The 18,881-nt window shown below is 35.5% G+C and overlaps 1 pseudogene; it reads left to right on the forward strand.

Annotated features, from left to right (window-relative positions):
• On the forward strand, positions 1 to 6,745 carry LOC113273535 (annotated as a pseudogene).
• Positions 6,746 to 18,881: the final 12,136 nt, after the last annotated feature.

The following is an 18,881-nucleotide window of genomic DNA, read 5'->3' on the forward strand; positions in this document are numbered from 1 at the left end:
ATGAATCTCAAAATATACAGTGATCGAATGTCCCAACCTTGCAGAGCCGTTGTCATCTTCTGCGAGTAATTTCTCTCTCTCTCTCTCGTTACTAAATTACGTACGTACCTTTTTTTGTTTTTGATAGGGTAGTCCAGTAGTTCCCAGAAAACTATCAGACCACTTGGTGGTTCTCTATGTACGTACCTAAAGATAGTGGAGTTCAGATATATGGCGAAACATGTGTATTTTAATTAACTCGGGCCCTGTTTTATGTTATAGTGCAAATGGGATCGATTTCGAGGAGGTCAATGTAGATTTAGCCAAGCGGGAGAATCATTTGCCAGAATACAGAGGTTGATCTATGAAATTTCTCTTGGCGTTTACGTTTTTTTCATCTTAGTACATAATGTTGTCAGTACATATACTTTTTTGTTAATCATGGGTACGATAATTTTCCAGCAATAAACCCTCTGGGTCAAGTTCCAGCTATATATGATGGCAGGTTTAAGCTGTTTGAGAGGTAACTAACTCTGTTTCATTTTCGACAATTAATTTAATTTAAAATATAAAGCACAAATTGTATTAGTCGAAGAACAATAATCATGTTTTCGTTGCTTATAAATGTTTCCTTTGGTATGTTGTAGTCCTGCAATTCTGAGATATCTTGCTTGTGTGTTTCCTGCTGTCGCTGATCACTGGTAAGTTGAAAAACGACCGTCTAGAAAAAAACCTAATATATTAAATCTTAGTCGTTTCACATTTTGTGTTGTCCATTTCTAAGGTATCCAAGTGATCTATGCAAGAGAGCTAAGATTGACTCAGTCTTAGATTGACATCATTCTAATTTACGCCGTGGTGCAGGTATTTTAGCCCTCATTTGGTCGCCAATTTCTCAACTTTATAACGTATGCAGTGTGACATGAACACATGCCATTTCTTCAGTCGTATGCTTATGATGTTCACGTTGTGTATCGAAGTTACCTTATGTCTAAACACTGTACTAGGACCTATAGTGGGTCGTGCTATGAATCCACATGCAGCAGCCAAAGCCGAAAAACTTTTGATCTCATCCCTGTCGAAAATTGAATCTGTGTGGCTCAATGAAAATGAAAAATTCTTGTTGGGTAATTCACAACCATCTATTAATGGTTTCCCTTATCTTTAGAGTGTTTGTATATATAACTCTGTGTCAACTGCACGTGTATAGTGTAGTATAAATGCTATGTTCAGACATCTCCTGTAATAACAATTACACTGATATTCATACACTTAATGAAATATCTTTTTCACCTGTCATTATGGTACCAAGAGCAGGTTAAGCTTTTGATCCTTCAATGGTGATTTTTTCTTCATCTTCAACAAAATTCTGTGTTCTTTTTCTCTTGCAACACTGATTCACAGATACTCTCTTGGGTGGAGATTATTTTTTCTTTGGTATTCTTTGATTCTTCACTTCCTGCAAAAAAATTTTTAGATCTATTTTTCCTTTTCTTTCAAATTCGATTCCTCTATCAAGATTTCATCAAATTCTTGATCAAATTTGTTCATCATACTAGCTTCTATCTTCATTCACTTTCGTTGTTTGTTCAAATCTTGTCTTCGGTTTTTCAATTTTATCTCAAATCTTGATTTCTTTCAATGGATCAAAGACCTATAATTCGAATTTCCACACTTCCGCTCAATACTATTGCTCATATAATCCCTTTGAAACTCAAGGATGATAATTTCATCACCTGGAAAGCTTTAATTTTACCACTTTTCAAGAAATTCCAGGTTGAAAAGTTTATTGATGGTTCTTTTCCATGTCCTGATCAAGGAACCACAAGAGCTCAACTCACTGAATATCAAGATTGGATTGCTAAAGATACAACTCTTCTTCTTTGGATTCAATCAACAATCTCTGATTCAACTATTGGTTATGTTGCTGGTGCTGCTACTTCTAGAGGATTGTGGCTCAGCATTCAAGAAAGATTTGCTCATACTTCTGCAACTCATGTGATTCATATTCGTACCAAGCTTCAATCTCTCAAAATGAATAGTTCTGTATCAAAATATCTAATGGAGATTAAAAGCCTTCAAGATCAACTTGCAGCTGCAGGATCTCAAATTTCAGACACTGAAATGGTGGTAACTATTTTATCTGGCTTGCCTCTAGAGTATCATTCTTTTGCTACTTCAATTAGAATTCGTAATCCGCCAGTATCAATCAAGGAACTGTTCAATCTACTTATGAATGAAGAAATTGTTGTAACCAATACCAAAACTGATTCTGAAGCCAAAGCTTTTGCGGCTCAACATTATCAGCAGTTCAAGCCTAACTCTAGTTACAATTCCATACCTTGATACTCAAACTCAGTTTTTCATAGAGGTGGATCAAGAGGTCGAGGTGGTCGACATCCAAATCCTAATTTTTTCTCAAGACCTTCCTATGGAAGAGGCAATACTTCTGAAATTGAACCTTGTCAAATCTGCAAAGGCAAGAATCATGATGCTACTGAATGTCACCAAAGTCTCAATTTCTCCTATCAAGGCAAACCTCCACCAGCAAATCTTCAGGCAATGTTAGCAGCTGCAGATATTTTTGATGATTCTCCCTGGTATGAAGATAGTGGAGCTAACAATCACATCACCTCTAATGATGCTAATCTGACTACTTCTTCTCCTTATGAAGGTGCTGAGATGATTTCAACAGCTAGTGGCCAAGGTATGCACATCTCTCACATTGTCCACTCATTAAAACATGTGAATGATCATTCCTTTACTCTCAATAACATTTTAGTTGTGCCAAAATACTCTCAAAACCTTTTGTCAGTTCACAAATTTACAACAGACAACCACTGCTCTTTAACTTTTGATTCTTTTGTTTTTTATGTGAAGGACTTGACCTCTCAGAGGATCCTTTTGCAAGGGCCACATAAAAATGTTCTTTACCCTATTCAATTCAATTCACCCACTGCTCCTGCTGAATACTCCAGTTCTCTCATCACCAGAGATATTCTACACAAAAGACTTGGACATCCATCTTCTCAAACCTTGCAAAGACTGTGTCATAAATTACAACTACCAAAAGTCTCTAGCACACCTTTATTTTGTAATGACTGTAAACTTGGAAGAATGCACAAACTTCCTTTTAGTCTTTCTAATACTGTTGCTGCTCAACCTTTAGAGCTTCTTCATATGGACTTATGGGGTCCCTGTCATGTCAGTTCTCTTTCAGGCTCATACTACTATGCTAATGTTGTATATGAGTACTCCAAGTATTGTTGGATCTTCCCACTAGTTAATAAATCTGATTTCAGACAAGTTTTCATTAATTTTGTCACTCAAATTGAAAACTTCTTTTCTTTGTCTGTTAAATGCATTAGAACTGATAATGGTGGTGAATTTACTGGTAATCTTCTTAAAGCTTATCTTACTCAAAAAGGAATTCTTCATGATTTTTCCTGTCCCAATACACCTGAGCAAAATGGGGTTGCTGAGGTAAAACACAAACATATTTTGGACATTGGTAGAACTCTTTTGATTCAATCTGGTCTCCCTGCCATGTTTTGGGTAGAGGATTTTCAAACTGCAAATTATCTAATCAATAGATTACCAGCAAAAGCTCTAAACTTTATATCTCCTTTTGAATTTTCTTTCATAAGTCTCCTAATTATGATTTTTTGAAAGTCTTTGGTTGCTCATGCTTTCCATGGATGAAACCATATACATCAAATAAGTTACAATCTAGAAGTAAGCACTGTGTCTTTCTAGGATATAGTCTTTATCACAAAGGTTATAGATGTTATGACTTCACCACTGGCAGAGTATATATCTCTAGACATGTGTTATTCAATGAATCCAGTTTTTCTTTCAAGACTTTTTCATCTCATATTATTTCTGCAACTGTTTCATCCATCATCCCTACTTGTGATGCTTCTACTACTCCTTCAATCTCTGAGTCAGTTCCTCCTCCAACTCTCACCACCTCCACTCCCAATACTACAACTAAAGTCATTCCTCAAAATGATCATTCCATGATTACTAGGGCTTAGAGAGGTGTGTTTAAACCAAAAACTATGATTGCCACTAAACATTTATTGCCTACAGCTTACTTAAGTGATACAGCATCTCCAGTTCCAACATGCTTCTCTCAAGCAATAAAGAATCCAAAATGGAAGGTAGCACTTTTTCAGGAACATGAAGCTTTACTTAATGCTAGTACTTGGTCTTATGTGCCTTCTTCACCTGAGCAAAATGTAGTTGGCTGCAAATGGGTCTTCAGGATCAAATATAATGCAGATGGTTCACTGGACAAATATAAAGCAAGACTAGTGGCAAAGGGGTTTCATCAACAACCAGGACTTGACTTCACAGAAACATTTACTCCTGTTGCCAAACCAACAACTGTGAGGATTGTTCTTTCTCTTGCAGTTCAATTCAAATGGGCAATTACTCAACTTGATGTAAGTAATGCCTTTCTCCATGGGGATCTGCAAGAAAAGGTATTTATGGCTCAACCACCTGGATTTATTAATCCCCAATACCCAAATCATGTCTGCCTACTTCATAAATCCATCTATGGACTCAAGCAAGCACCCAGAGCATGGTATGCTAAACTTGCTCAAGCTCTTATTTCTCTTGGCTTTGTTACCTCATATGCTGATACTTCATTGTTCATTCACAAAGTTGGATCATTTATTACAATTATCCTAGTTTATGTGGATGATATCTTACTCACTGGAAATGATTCAAATCATATGCATAATATTGTCACAAAACTGCAAGCTAGTTTTCCCATCAAGGATCTAGGAAACATACATTATTTCTTGGGTTTAGAAGTCAAGAGAGATAACTATGATCTGCATCTTTCTCAATCCAAGTATGCACTAGATCTATTGAAGAAAACCAATATGACTGGGGCCAAAGCATGTTCTTCTCCTGCCTCAGCAACAGTCAAACTGAGCAAGTCAGATGGTTCCTTCCTTCCTGATCCTTCAGAATACAAGTCAATTGTTGGAGCTCTTCAGTATTTGACATGGACCAGACCTAATATATGTTATGTTGTTAATAAGGTCTGCCAATTCATGCAGAATCCTACCACTACTCATTTTGAAGCTGTCAAAAGAATTCTCAGATATATAAAAGGCACAATTGAGTATGGTATCAAATTCACAAAAGGTTCTTCTTTTTTACTGGGTTTTTCAGATGCTGACTGGGCAGGCAATATTGATGACAAAAAGTCCACTTGTGGTTAATGCATTTTTTTGGGTTCAAATCCTATCTCCTGGTCCTCTAGAAAGCAAAGTACAGTTGCCAGATCCAGCACTGAAGCAGAATATAGAACTCTAGCTCATAGTGCTGCTGAACTAGTTTGGGTCTGCTTTATCCTCAATGATCTTCATTTCCCACTACCTGCAGTTCCCATATTAGGTTGTGACAACATAAGCTCAATCTCTTTAGCTTTCAATCCTATTCAGCACAGTAAAATGAAGCATGTTACTCTGGACTTTCACTTTGTAAGAGAACTGGTACAATCTAAAGCCTTGGATGTCTTTTATGTTCCTACTCTTGAACAGGTGGCTGATATCTTCACCAAAGCCTTACATGGTCCCAGATTTGGCTATCTCAGAGACAAACTGCAAGTTCATCCTTCTTCACTTCAGTTTGAGGGGGGGTAATGGTGTCCCTTATCTTTAGAGTGTCTGTATATATAACTCTGTGTCAACTGCACGTGTATAGTGTAGTATAAATGCTATGTTCAGACATCTCCTGTAATAACAATTACACTGATATTCATACACTTAATTAAATATCTTTTTCACCTGTCATTATCTATTGGTGATCTTAGACTTGTCTGCGAAATCATGGAACTTGAGGTAAAAAATAAGTAAACATTATTAGTCCTTCTTAAATATATTGAGGGAGGATCTACTTGCACTCATATTTACACTATCTTACACTTTGAACGATATTTTTCTTAACAAAACTTTAATAGTTACGGATTTGAAATTAATATTTTGGGATATATTCCTCTTACAAAACTCTACATACATACCAAAATTAAATGAGCACGTTCTGAGATGTATAATATTATTATCTTGTACATTGAAAATCAGTTGTTGAAAATCTAAGAATTTTCGAACATTCAAATAAAAAATCATAGATACGTGTGGGTGTTGATCAGTGGCGGAGCTACATGTAAGTTGTGGGTGGCCATGGCCACCCCAACATTTGGCAAAATCCTCTAGGATAATAGGCAAAGTTGGTCCTAATTTTCTAAGTTGTAGTTAGTGGCCTCCCCATCATTTATGTTCTGGCTCCGCCATTGGTGTTGATATTTCAGAACATGTTTCTTTTTGGTAGACATGTAGAACTTTATAACAGAAATATATCTCCAAAATATTAGTTTCAAATTCTTTAACGTTTGTGTGTTATTAAGGAAAATATTGTCCTAACTGTGAGACACCGTGAATATAACAGTGTGAGGGATGCTCCCTCATATATATTATTGTGTTCTAATGTACGTCATGTTACTACCAAATAATGATGAGTTCGGTTGGATTCGAATCAGATTTTGGACGACAAGGATCGTAGTCGAATATTAAGTCCATTTAAGAAAGTTCTGAAATGGATCGAGAATACAAGAATCGCAACAAGTCCCCATTTCGAAGAAGCACATAACATCTTATTCAAAGAAAAATCAAAAATTAAGAAGCTACCCAATGAAGAAAACTATGAATCCATGTCAAGTATCAAAGCAATGCTTTCGTCCAACTTATAAGACTTACGCTTCACTGCCGCTTTTGCTTTTTCTTCTGCTACTTCTTCTTTTGCTTTGCTTCTGCTTCATTTTTTTTTTAATTTCCTTTTGCTGATGTGATAAGGCTATGTATGTACGCACTTATATTCCAAGTTCCAAAAGTAATCTGAATAAATTCTATAAACCACTCTACGTTTTCCTTTTTCATGTGCACGTCGCAGCCAATTTTAACGTCGGGGTTAAGCTTGTTGTCAAATTTAGTTGATCATAACTAATCATAACTTATACTCCCTCTGTCCTAAAATTTCTTTCCTCTATTCTATTTTCGTCTGTCCTAAAATTCTGTCCAGCTTCTATTTATAATCATATTTTTTAGTGTAACAAATCGTGTTTAGATTAAGCTAATGCATGTTTAGTGTAAGATAATATTTGTTATACATTTTATGGTTTGCACAAAAAAAATATGTTTAATTAGACTAAGCTAATGCATGTGTAAGATCGGATTCATGGAACACTATTTGAACTGTCCTTTAAACATGTCGCACCGAAAAAGATCCTGGCATCGGCGGCGTATTTCTCAAAGGAGATCTTCATTGAGAAACGTCATCTGAAGTTATTGCCTCTTTGGATATCAGCAGTGAGAGATTCGGGGATGTGTCAGCTCCTGAACTAGGTGCTAGCTAGTTATACACTGGATAGAAGTGTTGGGGTGTTGAATGACTGCCTTTGTTTAGTTTTTTATGTAGAGGCGAAATATCGCACAATACTAAATTACAACATCGCCTTGACTAAGACAACCAATAACACGAAGAAGAGAGAAACTAGGAGAAGTGTAATTATGCGACAAGGAGAAAGAAGCACGAAGAACAACCGTATGACAGGCACAACAAAACATCAATCAAGAAGACCACAAAGCAACAACGTGAAAGACAGCGACATCTCCCCAAAACCAGGCGAATAAGACAGAATAAACAGAGATCAATTAGCAGAGATTTTGCACGTAAATCCAGTTGTCTTCTACCGTGATATTTGCTTATAAAAGGATTCAAATAATGAAGAGAGAAGCATGTTGAAAAAGAATTCAGTCAAATAACAGAGCTAAACCATTCCTAGAAGAGAGAAAATGAGCCATTAGAGTTTCACCTTTTACTTATCATTTCCATTGTTATGTGTTTGAATCTTCGTAATATTTGTAAGAACACCATCTTCTCAATATAAGAGCTCACTACAAGAAAATCTAGCTTAAGCGACCAAAATCTTAGCAAGATACCAAAATTTGAGTCGCTTTAACAGTCGAGCAACTAACTTTCCGACTACCTAAAAAGTTTGTTGCCTTTTACATGTACCCATTAATTCTCAGCAAGTACCAAAAGTATCTGGTCGCTCGATATTTAAATCAAGTAAACAAGAGCAATTACATAAGTACTCGTGTTGGTATTTACTTTGAGGGGTAAGGACTACCAACTAAAAAATCATTCATCAGTAAAACCTCTATGAGCCACCAAATTGTAGCCACCATGCACCCGTTCAAAAGAGAGGTCAGTATTTGAAGTTTCCATATGAGATTTCAGTTTTGATCTCGAGACTTCAAAAGAATTTATCTTACGGTTTGCATAAATCACTCCCCATGTGAGCTATGATGAAGGAGAAACAAAGTGGTGTATGTAATCCTTGCACCAGCTTAATTTGTTGTGATTAGGTACTGTGTAATCCTCTTCAAGTTGAATTTAACTCCAAAACCTCAAGATAAAATTGTTGGTGTCCAATTTCAAGTCATAATAATCAGCATCGGATATGCCATTCATCATCACTGAATTACAAGTTTACATATTTCTATTGAAATGACTAAAGCTTAATAGATGATACTTGACCCTCTACGACAATATCACCAATTAGTTACTAAGTTTTATGCATAGTAAACACAAAAATTATATATGCCTGATCAAAATTTCAACTAAACACGGTGAAATTAAAATTCTAACACAACCCCAATATCAGTACTAGAGATAAGAACAAAAATACAAGCACAAACCAGAAATCAAAAACGTATATACAGCATATCAATGGTACTGTGTTTCCTATTTGATCCAAATGGTACTCATGTTTTCAATAAATTCATTTACTATACCATCCAAAATCCAATTGAACTAACTTAACGCAAAAATTGCTCTTTTAAGGTCAGATTGTTCAAATTAATTACCAAACCTCTCGATTTTTCCCATTAAAAGCGGACTCAGTATGTTGAAAACCCCCAAAATTAAAACAAAACTTAGAAAAATGACAGCAAGAGTTGATCAATTCTATGATCATCTCACTTCATATTTTGAATCGACAGATTAAGAGTTTTCTTGTATGATCATCTCGCTTCATATATTGAATCAACAGATTAGGAGTTTTCTTGGATGATCATCTCGCTTCATATGTTTTTGTCTGTATTTCATTTGTTTGTGTGTTGGGGTTTAGAAGATAATCAAAAGATAAGATAGGAAAATAAACAAGGAATTCTAGATCTCAAGAGGGATTTTTATAATAGCTGAATTTGACATCAAATTATTTTGGGGGCAATGAAAATTTGAAACCATCCAATAAAGTTGGCGCCAAAAATGTCCGCCAATTCTTTTTTTTTGCCGCTCAACTAGAAACTGCAGTTGTGGTCGTCCGATTGAGTGGTAATCCGCATGAAGTCTTATATTAACATACCAATCGTCGGATTCAAGACTTAAGTATTCTATTGGTTGGGTATCCATCTCAAGGATCGTACTTGGTATCTTTTGCCATGAGTTCATATTTTTTTCTCTTTTTTTCCTTTTGGTGAGTTCACATTGTTTTCTTCTACATGACAAGTCAAATCTACTTGTTAATAATATATTTCGGGAATAATGATTATCTACAGAATAATTCTACAATGGCCGTGAGAATGTACTGGGGTTCTCTCGCGTCTCACACAAATAAGGGAGCCCGGGGATCCACCGCCAGGAATACAGGGGGACAAGTTTTGGTGTGAAATATGGGAGAATCCAAGATACATTCTCTAGGTAGACAAATAAGTTTTGTTATTTACATGTAATTTTCTTTATTTATCGGGCAAAAAGAAAATTTTCAATATTAGTTCTTTTCAATTACATCATTCGGTAACATTTTGTCGAATTCATCCATATTGTTGAAATTTGACAATTTTGTATAGTTTATCCCGATCTCTATCAAAAAATTATCTAATTTCTTCCCGTGCTTCAAAAAGAAAAAGGGAAAAAATCTAACTCCTTCCCCTATAGGAATCATCCACATTTCATCGATTTCATACTTCGTTTATATACATTTTGGATAAAGCTTGTTTATTTCGTTTCCATTTGATTTTGTATACTTCACCACTCACTAATCAATTTTCATCGAAATTATACATCTATTGGTTGGAACCGAAATAAATTTCATCAATGACACTATAATTAAAAATCTATAATGGAACCCTAAACTAGCAATATTGAGTCGAGATCCATCGTAACGTCTACATATATGGCCCAAAATCTACACCTAAACACTAAATGCACAAATGTGTAAGAAAAAAATTGTTTATGTGGATGTGGTATTCGATTTAAAGTAAAAAAGAAGAAGTCATTTTTAAGATCCGCTTGGAAGACTCGAGTCAATCAAGCAAGCTCAATGCTAGGGAGCGGGTAGAATTAACAGGTAACTATATAAACCATGGAATCCAGAAAAATCTGAGTGAGGTTGAGCGATATTGGATAAGATTGATAAATAACGGGTGAAATTGACTAAAATCAATGGACGTTTAGTTAAAATGATGGATAACTAGAAGAAAAAAGAAACGATGAAATCTGACTGAAACTAATTGAGGCGGCCGAATTTGGTAAGATTGATGGATAACTTACAAAATTAAGTGAAGTGGACGGAAACTTGATTTGAATTAACAGGTAAAATGGAGAGGTAAAATATCAGAATTTATGGTTCCTCGGTGGAATTAGCTATCAAGTACACAAACTCAGGCTACCAGGTTGATAGAGATAAAATCTCTTATGTTTTTGATGTGGTCAGAGATACATAATTCTCGATGCGATTTTACGAACTTAACCGTCGTCAAAAATCCACCATCAACAATATGCATGCCGGGTATTAAGGGTGCACAGGAACCAATCTGGACCGACGGTCCGAACCGGAACCGATGGAACCGTACCTGGTTTTGGACCGAACCGAGGTACAAGGTATAGGTATCGGTCCAAAAAATAGGTGCCGAGGTCTGGGGGTACAGGTACACGGTCCAATACAAGTACCGTGTCGTACCGGACGAAAGTCCCGAATAATAAAAACCGTTAGATTTAGGGGATAAGGGATCAGTATTAGCCGTTATATTAAAGGGGGTATATAAACTAACATAATAGGGTTAGGGTTTCAGTTCCCATTCTTTCTTTTTTTTCTCGTCTCCTCTCTCTGAGAAGGAGAAGAACTTCTTCTTTGTTAACCCATTCTCTACCAAAGTTAAGTAAAAAAAAACCCTCAAATCTTTGTTTCTTCATCAAACTGAGTTCGTATCTCTTTGTACTACAATTTTTGCCTGTTTTCTATTTCCGATGTTAAGAAAATAAGAAGAACAATTTTAGAATCTTAATCACGGGGTAAGTAATCTTTACTGAAAATTCCTTATTTCTTTCTTTCTTAATCACCTGATTTGTTTCATCTTTTTTGTTCAATTTGTTTTTAATTTTTGTATGCCTGTGATTGAGATTGACGGATTTTTGTTTTTCATTTTTTTTTTAATTTTTTTTCCAAAATACTGGGTGTAGAGTTTCAAGAACTGATCTAGTTGAGGAGTATGTGTTCTTCTTTGTTTATTGCTTAGATTTGATTTTGGGAAACTTGATTGTTTCTGTTAGGTTCAATAGAATGATTTAATTATGTCTCAAAGTTTGTGCAAGTTTGTATCAGATTTGGAAATTGCTTTGGCTCTGGTATTTATCAACTTGTTGATTAAGGTTGTTGCTTTCTATTAGGTGATTGCTGGATTGTGGGTTCTATCCATTGTGGGAGCTTGGTGCAATTTCTTGACCTTGTTTTACATAGGTAAGAGAGAGTAGTTGCATTACTTTGCAAGTTTCTTGGTCACATGTATTATGTCTTATTCGTGTGAGTTAGGTCTAACTACTTGTGTTCATAGATAAGCTAACTTAGTTTGGAAATTACAAGATAATATGAATGTGGTTGTGTAGAAATTACATAATTGTTGGTTCATTAAATCGCTTCTCTAAGACTAAGATTGAATTGTGATCAATGTTTTTAAAAGTCTCTTCTCTTGTCAGTGATGGAAATATGGCGCCATTTCACTCGGAGAAATGTTGAATAAGCCACTTGCAATTATTGTGGAAGGACTTATAGGGCTAACATGTCCAGAAATGGAACTTCTGCCTTGTGGAAGTGTTTGAAAAAGCATTTATTAGGTTAGAAAGGTATGACAAGGAATATCGGCAGTTGTTTTATTACCCAAAACAGAGTGAGAAAGATCTACCTGATGCTAATGATTTTGATATTGATGTTAATGTTGGTGAAGAAGAAGAACAATTTAGTGAAGAAGAACAAGAAGAATTGAGGTGACAGGAAAGAAGAAGGCACAAAAGAAGAAGAAGAAGAAGGTAGTAGTGAGGAAACCTGCTCCATGTGAAGAGGACTGGATCTTTGCCAGAGGCCTTGTCAAATGTTTGAAAGTATTCTTTGATACCACTGTTGCATTTTCAGCCTCAACTAAGGTAACAACAAACACTTTCTTATGGCAATTAGTTATCATATATGAGCAACTAGTTGAGTTTAGAGATAATTTAGATGAAGATCCTTTTATTGCTACTATGGCTGGAAAAATGTTTAAGAAGTATAACAAATATTGGGGTGATTATGAAAAGATGAACCCTACAACCTTTTTTGCCATGTTGTTAGATCCTAGAGAGAAAGAAAAAGGACTACAATTTGCTCTTGAGCTCTTGTATGGGAAGAATTATTCTAAGGTTGAATCTGTTATGAAGCTTGTTAAGTTGGATTTTAAGATTCTATTTGAAGAATATAAGGATGTCTATTCAGTTCATGAGGAGGAGTCAAGTAGTTCTATCCAGGGACAGGACCAAGTCGTATGAAAGAGTTGATGTCAAGGAGTAAGGTTCAAGAAAATCCCAAATGATGATGAGGGAAAAACAGAGTTGGATAAATATTTCATTGATGAGTATGAAGAAGGTGAAGGAGAAGATGATGAGGAGGAGTTTGACTTAGTGGGTTGGTGGAAGACCAACAGTACAAAGTATAAGATACTTGGACATACGGCTAAGGACATATTAGCCATTCCTGTGTCTTATGTTGCCTCTGAGTCTGCTTTTAGCATAGGAAAACGAGTCTTAAGTCCTTGTAGAAGCTCTTTAACTACAAGGACAGTTGAGGCATTGCTTTGGACACAAAGCTGGCTAAGGAAACCAATACAACTTGATTTTTAATCTGATTACATACCGGATGATGATGTTGAAATTGCATAAGGTAACATATTACATTATTACTTGTGTTTGGCAGTAATAGATATAGTCTAATAGTTACTAACTGCTTTTTTTTTGCAGCGTTACTTGGTCCTATCAACACTGATGACACCACAAATGCTGCTGACATGGATTAGAAGATCAAGATTCAAGACTACTGCAGCACTAGATGCACTGCTAGTTGTTCTTTTTTTTCTTCAGATTTTCTCATTTTCAAGACTTAGTGTGTGTGTCTGTGGCTACTGCCTACTGCTACTTCTTCTTTTTTCAGATTTTCAAGACATTGTTTGTTTGGTTTGCTAGTAATATTCCTACTTATTAGTTGTTGCTTTGAATGAGAATTTGAGATATTAGTAATACTTAATATATTGAAAAATAGGTAAAAAACAGGTACTTAGATTGTCAGAGAAGAAGACATATATTTATGTCTGGAAAAGTACCGACTGGTACCGGAACCGTACCTGGTACCGGACGTGTACCAAATGGTACCAGAACTGAGGTACAAGGTACAGGTACCGGTCCAAAATTTTGGAACCGCGGCTAGGGAGGTACAGGTACTCGGTCTCGTCAAGAACCGAGCCGAACCGTACCGTCTGCACCCCTGCCGGGTATGCATACCTATGATTAGGTCACGAATTCGGGCTCAAGGGGTATGTGTATCACGACCATCTTGCGAAAGTCAGACCCAAGGGGTATGCTTACCTTCCCTTATTATCGAACTCAAACCCAAGGGGTATGCATACCGTACTTTCCTTTATTGACTAATTTTTCATCGAACTTACTCGTATTGACTCGATATTCCCCTATGACATTCGATTTCGCTCAACATTCTCCGATTTTACTCGGAATGACTCATTATTAACCAGTGGATTTAGCTAACTGATGAACTGGAGAGGTAAAATATCAGAACTAATGGTTCCTCTGTGGAATTAGCTACCAAGTACACAAACTCAGGCGCCAGGTTTCTACCGGGTATGCATAACTATGATTATTTCATGAATTCAGGATCAAGGGTATGTGTATCACTGCCAACTCGTGAAAGTCAGATCCAAGGGGTATGCATACCTTCCCCTATTCCCGAACTTAAACCTAAGGGGTATGCATACCGTACTTTCCCTTATTTACTCAATATTTACCGAACTTACTCGTATTGACTCAACATTCGTTGGTGTCATTCGATTTTGCTCAACATTCGATGGTTTTACTCGGAATGACTCGATATTCACTAGTGGATTTAGCTATCTGATGAACTGGAGAGGTAAAATATCAAAATTTATGAGTCCTCGTTGGAATTAGTTATCAAGTACACAAACTCAGCTATCAGGTTGCTAGAGATAAAATCTCTTATGTTTTTGATGTGGTCAGAGATACATAATTATAGATGCTACGAACTTGACCGTCGTAAAAAATCCACCATCAATAGTATGCATACCTCTGATTAGTTCATGGATTCAGGATCGAGGGGTATGCGTATCACTACCATCTCGTGAAAGTCAGATCCAAGGGTATGCATACCTTCCTTATATAAGAGGACTTTGGTCCAAAAAAATAATTTTAATCCACCCCACAAGTAATGATTTTATTTGAATTAGATTAGCAGTTACAGTATCATCTTTTTTTTTCCTTTTTTTTTTCCTTTTAGTTTGGAGATACAATTCTTTAAAAATACAATTAGTATAAAATATTCTTATCGGACAAGAGACTTGTCGGTAGCCGAGCAACAAGCTGGACTATAATCTCTTTTCACTAAAATTGAATTATCAAGATAATTATCACGAATTACATATGAAAAAAATTATTTAATCACTACATAAACGAAATTATCACGGATTATTTAGATGTACGAGAAAAAACACAATTATACTTAAATGATTTTTTTTCTTTTTCTTTTTGAAGCATGTATACTTAAATAATGAAAATCACAATCTGTATGACTTTAGTCCAACCAATAGAAAACTAGGACATATAATCCAACCGACACTAACACAAAAGAAATACTCATACGGATTCACATATTTTCCTTTTTAGAAAAAACAAAACAAAAAAAAATCGAAAAATGACGCGTGGGCTTATGTCCCGTGGTACATGTGCAGCAAGAACCTACTAGAGATATTCCGTGACGTGGCAATGAGATAAACCCCATCCATCAATCTAGTTTTTATTCCATCTAATCCTACGGTCTGTATTTGGCCTCTCTATAGAAATCGTATAGAAACCCTAATCCTTTCCTATCCACTCATTTTAGCCTCTTATCTTTCCTCCTTCTCTCTCTCAAAACAAGTTGAACCATGCGCCTCCCTCTCACAATCTTTTCATATTCTTCATCAACTTTACTTTGTCGTAGTAGTTCTCGTGCTAAATGATGAAGGTTGTTAATTGATGCTCATTGAGTTGTTGTATTGATAAATGATGTTCATTTCTTAGTAAAGGAATTTAGATCTTGAATGTTGGTTTGGTTTATCAAAGTTTAGGTATTGTTGATACGATGTTTCTTTGATTACAACTTCCGTTTCTTCTTCCTCTATACTAATCTGCATCTGTATGCATCTCTCTTCATACTCATGTTTTCCATAAAGATTTGTTTAATCAAGACTTCATGCTTCCTGTTGGCTTAGGATTCTTTGATTTTTTTCAATGGTGATTTTTTTTTGTCTACACTGTTAATTTCTGTTAGCCGCTATATGAATATGGTTGTCTTAGGATCCTTTGAATTTTTTTCAATGGGTCTGATTTTTAGTGTTTTTGGTTTGGAATGAACAAATCATGTTAGATTTTCTCCTCTCAGCTAGCTTTATTGAAGAAGGTACAAAATATCATTGATTGGTTTCTTGATTTAGTTCTTCATCCTATTTTTGTTTAAGTTTCATTACGTTATTATAGTTAGTTCTTCTTTTGATTTGCTTGTTTGTATATATGCAGGAACAAAGTTTATCACTTTTTTTTGGAGGAAGAAACTAGATCTGGAATGGGTACTCTAAATCAGAGCTAAAAGAACAGTTTGAATGATATTTCAGTGTTTTCAAGCTCTTCCAGTGATTAAAAGAACTTCGATGGGTGCTTCAAAGTCGAAGTAGTTGTATTAACGTTGTTCCTTACCATGATGAAATTCTAATTTATTTTTTCAAAGATATAAGATTGTATTTTATCTAATTTTGGTTTTTGTAAAACATGAGACTGTAATTTTTCTGAATAATAACAGATGTTGTCAATTGAATTTAGTGATAATAAATCAAATTGATTTTGCATTAAACTTTTCTTCTTCGAAAAAAAAAATTGATTTTGCATCTAATTTGGTTCATATTTATTTTCTGTATTAATTTTAATTTATTTAATTTGAGTCAAATTGGCCGGAAGTCTTTTAACGAACCGCAAACCGGGACATTCTCTGTTTGATGAGTAATTAGACCAACTAAATTCAGATGAGTTCAAAGTTTACACCGACTAAAATCTGGTACTTCAAACAACCTTGAGCAACTGATTATTGGTCAGTTAAGTTGCTTAAGGCGTATGTCAACTTAACATATTACTCGCTTGGATGGTTGGAATAACTGTAAAGCAATGACATTACTTGGCTGCTGATGATAGTTGAAGCATATTTTGAGCGACTCACTTGTGGATGATTGGAGTAAGTTTAAAGCAATAATGTTAGCTAGTCACTGATGTAGTTGAAGCATATTTAGAGCAACCCAATTTAGAATAATTGGAATAAACTTAAACCAATGATATAAGTTAATCACGGATGGTAGTTGAAACATATTTAGAGCGAGTGCCTAGCTTCTCTAGATCTACACAAATCCCACTTCTTGCAACTCGAGAGCGAGTGCCATTTTTAGTGGCTATAATGGCTAGAGCGACTCAAAATGGGCTTTTGCAACTAAAAATGCATGGTTGCTTAATCCAAGTTTTCTTGTAGTGGCTCATTTGAAGATCATATCTGACGTAAAGAGGTGCATAATATCAATTAATGTTTAAGTTTATCCCCATGACTTAGACTTTGTGTTCTTATCACTTTATTGGGTGTAGTTGTGGGATTTTCCGCCACTACAGTTTATTCAAGTTTCTCTTGCGTTGTACGGGTCATGAAAATTATGAGTGAAAGAATCTTTAAGTAAGCAAATCACTGTCAATTCAGAGACAATTTGTAGTTTTAGGTATCAACCAATTTGGCATCTTAAAAATGGCGAGATTCTGATGAGTAATGTTTACCGGGGTTACATTTTATATGACCCCAAGAAAGACACAGTTAAACCTAGCTATGTTGGTTGTTGTCCCCTAGAGTCTTGTACCCATGGCCAATCGGGGGGAGAATGGATGAACCAATAACTTAAATGGAGAGCCTTGTTTCGCTTAAATCTGGTAGTTTTATGGAGAAAGGAACTTAATGCAGCGACTACAACAGAAGTATCTTACATCATAATATTTTCAATTAGGTACAAGTAAATTAAGTTTCTCATGATTTTGCATTTTATTATCATCCTTTATTATTTTGTTTTTAATTTGATTTTGACCAGCTTTTTGGTATTTTTCTCGAACCTATTTTTTTACTCGATTATAAATTCAATCTTTTACGTTGCTTGCAAACTCAATGGCAGCATATTTTACTGCGAAAAATCAAGAAGTTGTGGTTTGCTTTCAGTAGACAAAATCCTACTGTTTTATAAAAACATTGAGTAAGAACATCTGCCATCAATTAATTCATTCGGTTTCTATTCAAATAGAGATAGTGAAAGTTAAGGGTTAATCAGGGGTTAACCAGGGATGGACCCAGAATAGATAAATTTCCTTTTAAGGTCCGGGCTAAAAACCTTGGTCGAGCAAAAAAAAAAAATTGGCTTGTGGACTGGGAAGCCTACCCGGACTAAAGTTCCCTTTAGCCCAACTATAGGTCGGTCATTGGGGTTAACCATGCATGTGATTCACTAAACAAGTTTAGCAAAACAATAATAACTAACGGAACGAAAAACAAAAAATACTGCGTAAGACTCCAACCTGTAGTCGAGATTCACAGGGAGGAGATCCACAACTTCAACCCCTTCACAGGCATCAAAGCTATGTTTCAAGTGAGGTAAAACCACAGCAATCAAATGTCTGTTAGAATTCCATAGTTTGAGAAAAGAGCTTCAAAACCACTGGTATAAACCAGCTGATCAATTCCTAAAGATATAATAATATATGAACCCTCGAAGCGATGAACGAGTTAGCATTCAAATGACGGTTGGGTTGGCGTACAACATATGTTTCCTTTCATCTCTAACAAGTTTTGTCCTTAGTAAATGAAGAGATCAAGGATTTGTGACCAACCAGTGAACTGAACTTAAGAAGCACCAACATCAATCACTAAAGTGATCGTTTGTCAACAATTAACCTAACCACTTGCATAACTCAGCTAATCGATGATTCTAAATATCCTTCATAATGATGGGAGGATTAACAGCAGCATGGTGTCTAGAAAAGTATATATGGTTTTAAGGATTTGTGACGACTACTAGAAAAGTATATATGATTGATCTATATGTTGGAATATTGTGTTCGTGTATCACCACCAAGGTGATCGTACAGTTCAAATGAAGAGAAGACTAAGTACGTGCAAATGAAGATAGACTAAGTCAAGTAATATGTGTAATCTAACTAAGAAGAGT

Source organism: Papaver somniferum, chromosome 4, assembly GCF_003573695.1.
Source record: "Papaver somniferum cultivar HN1 chromosome 4, ASM357369v1, whole genome shotgun sequence".
Classification (NCBI taxonomy): domain Eukaryota; kingdom Viridiplantae; phylum Streptophyta; class Magnoliopsida; order Ranunculales; family Papaveraceae; genus Papaver; species Papaver somniferum.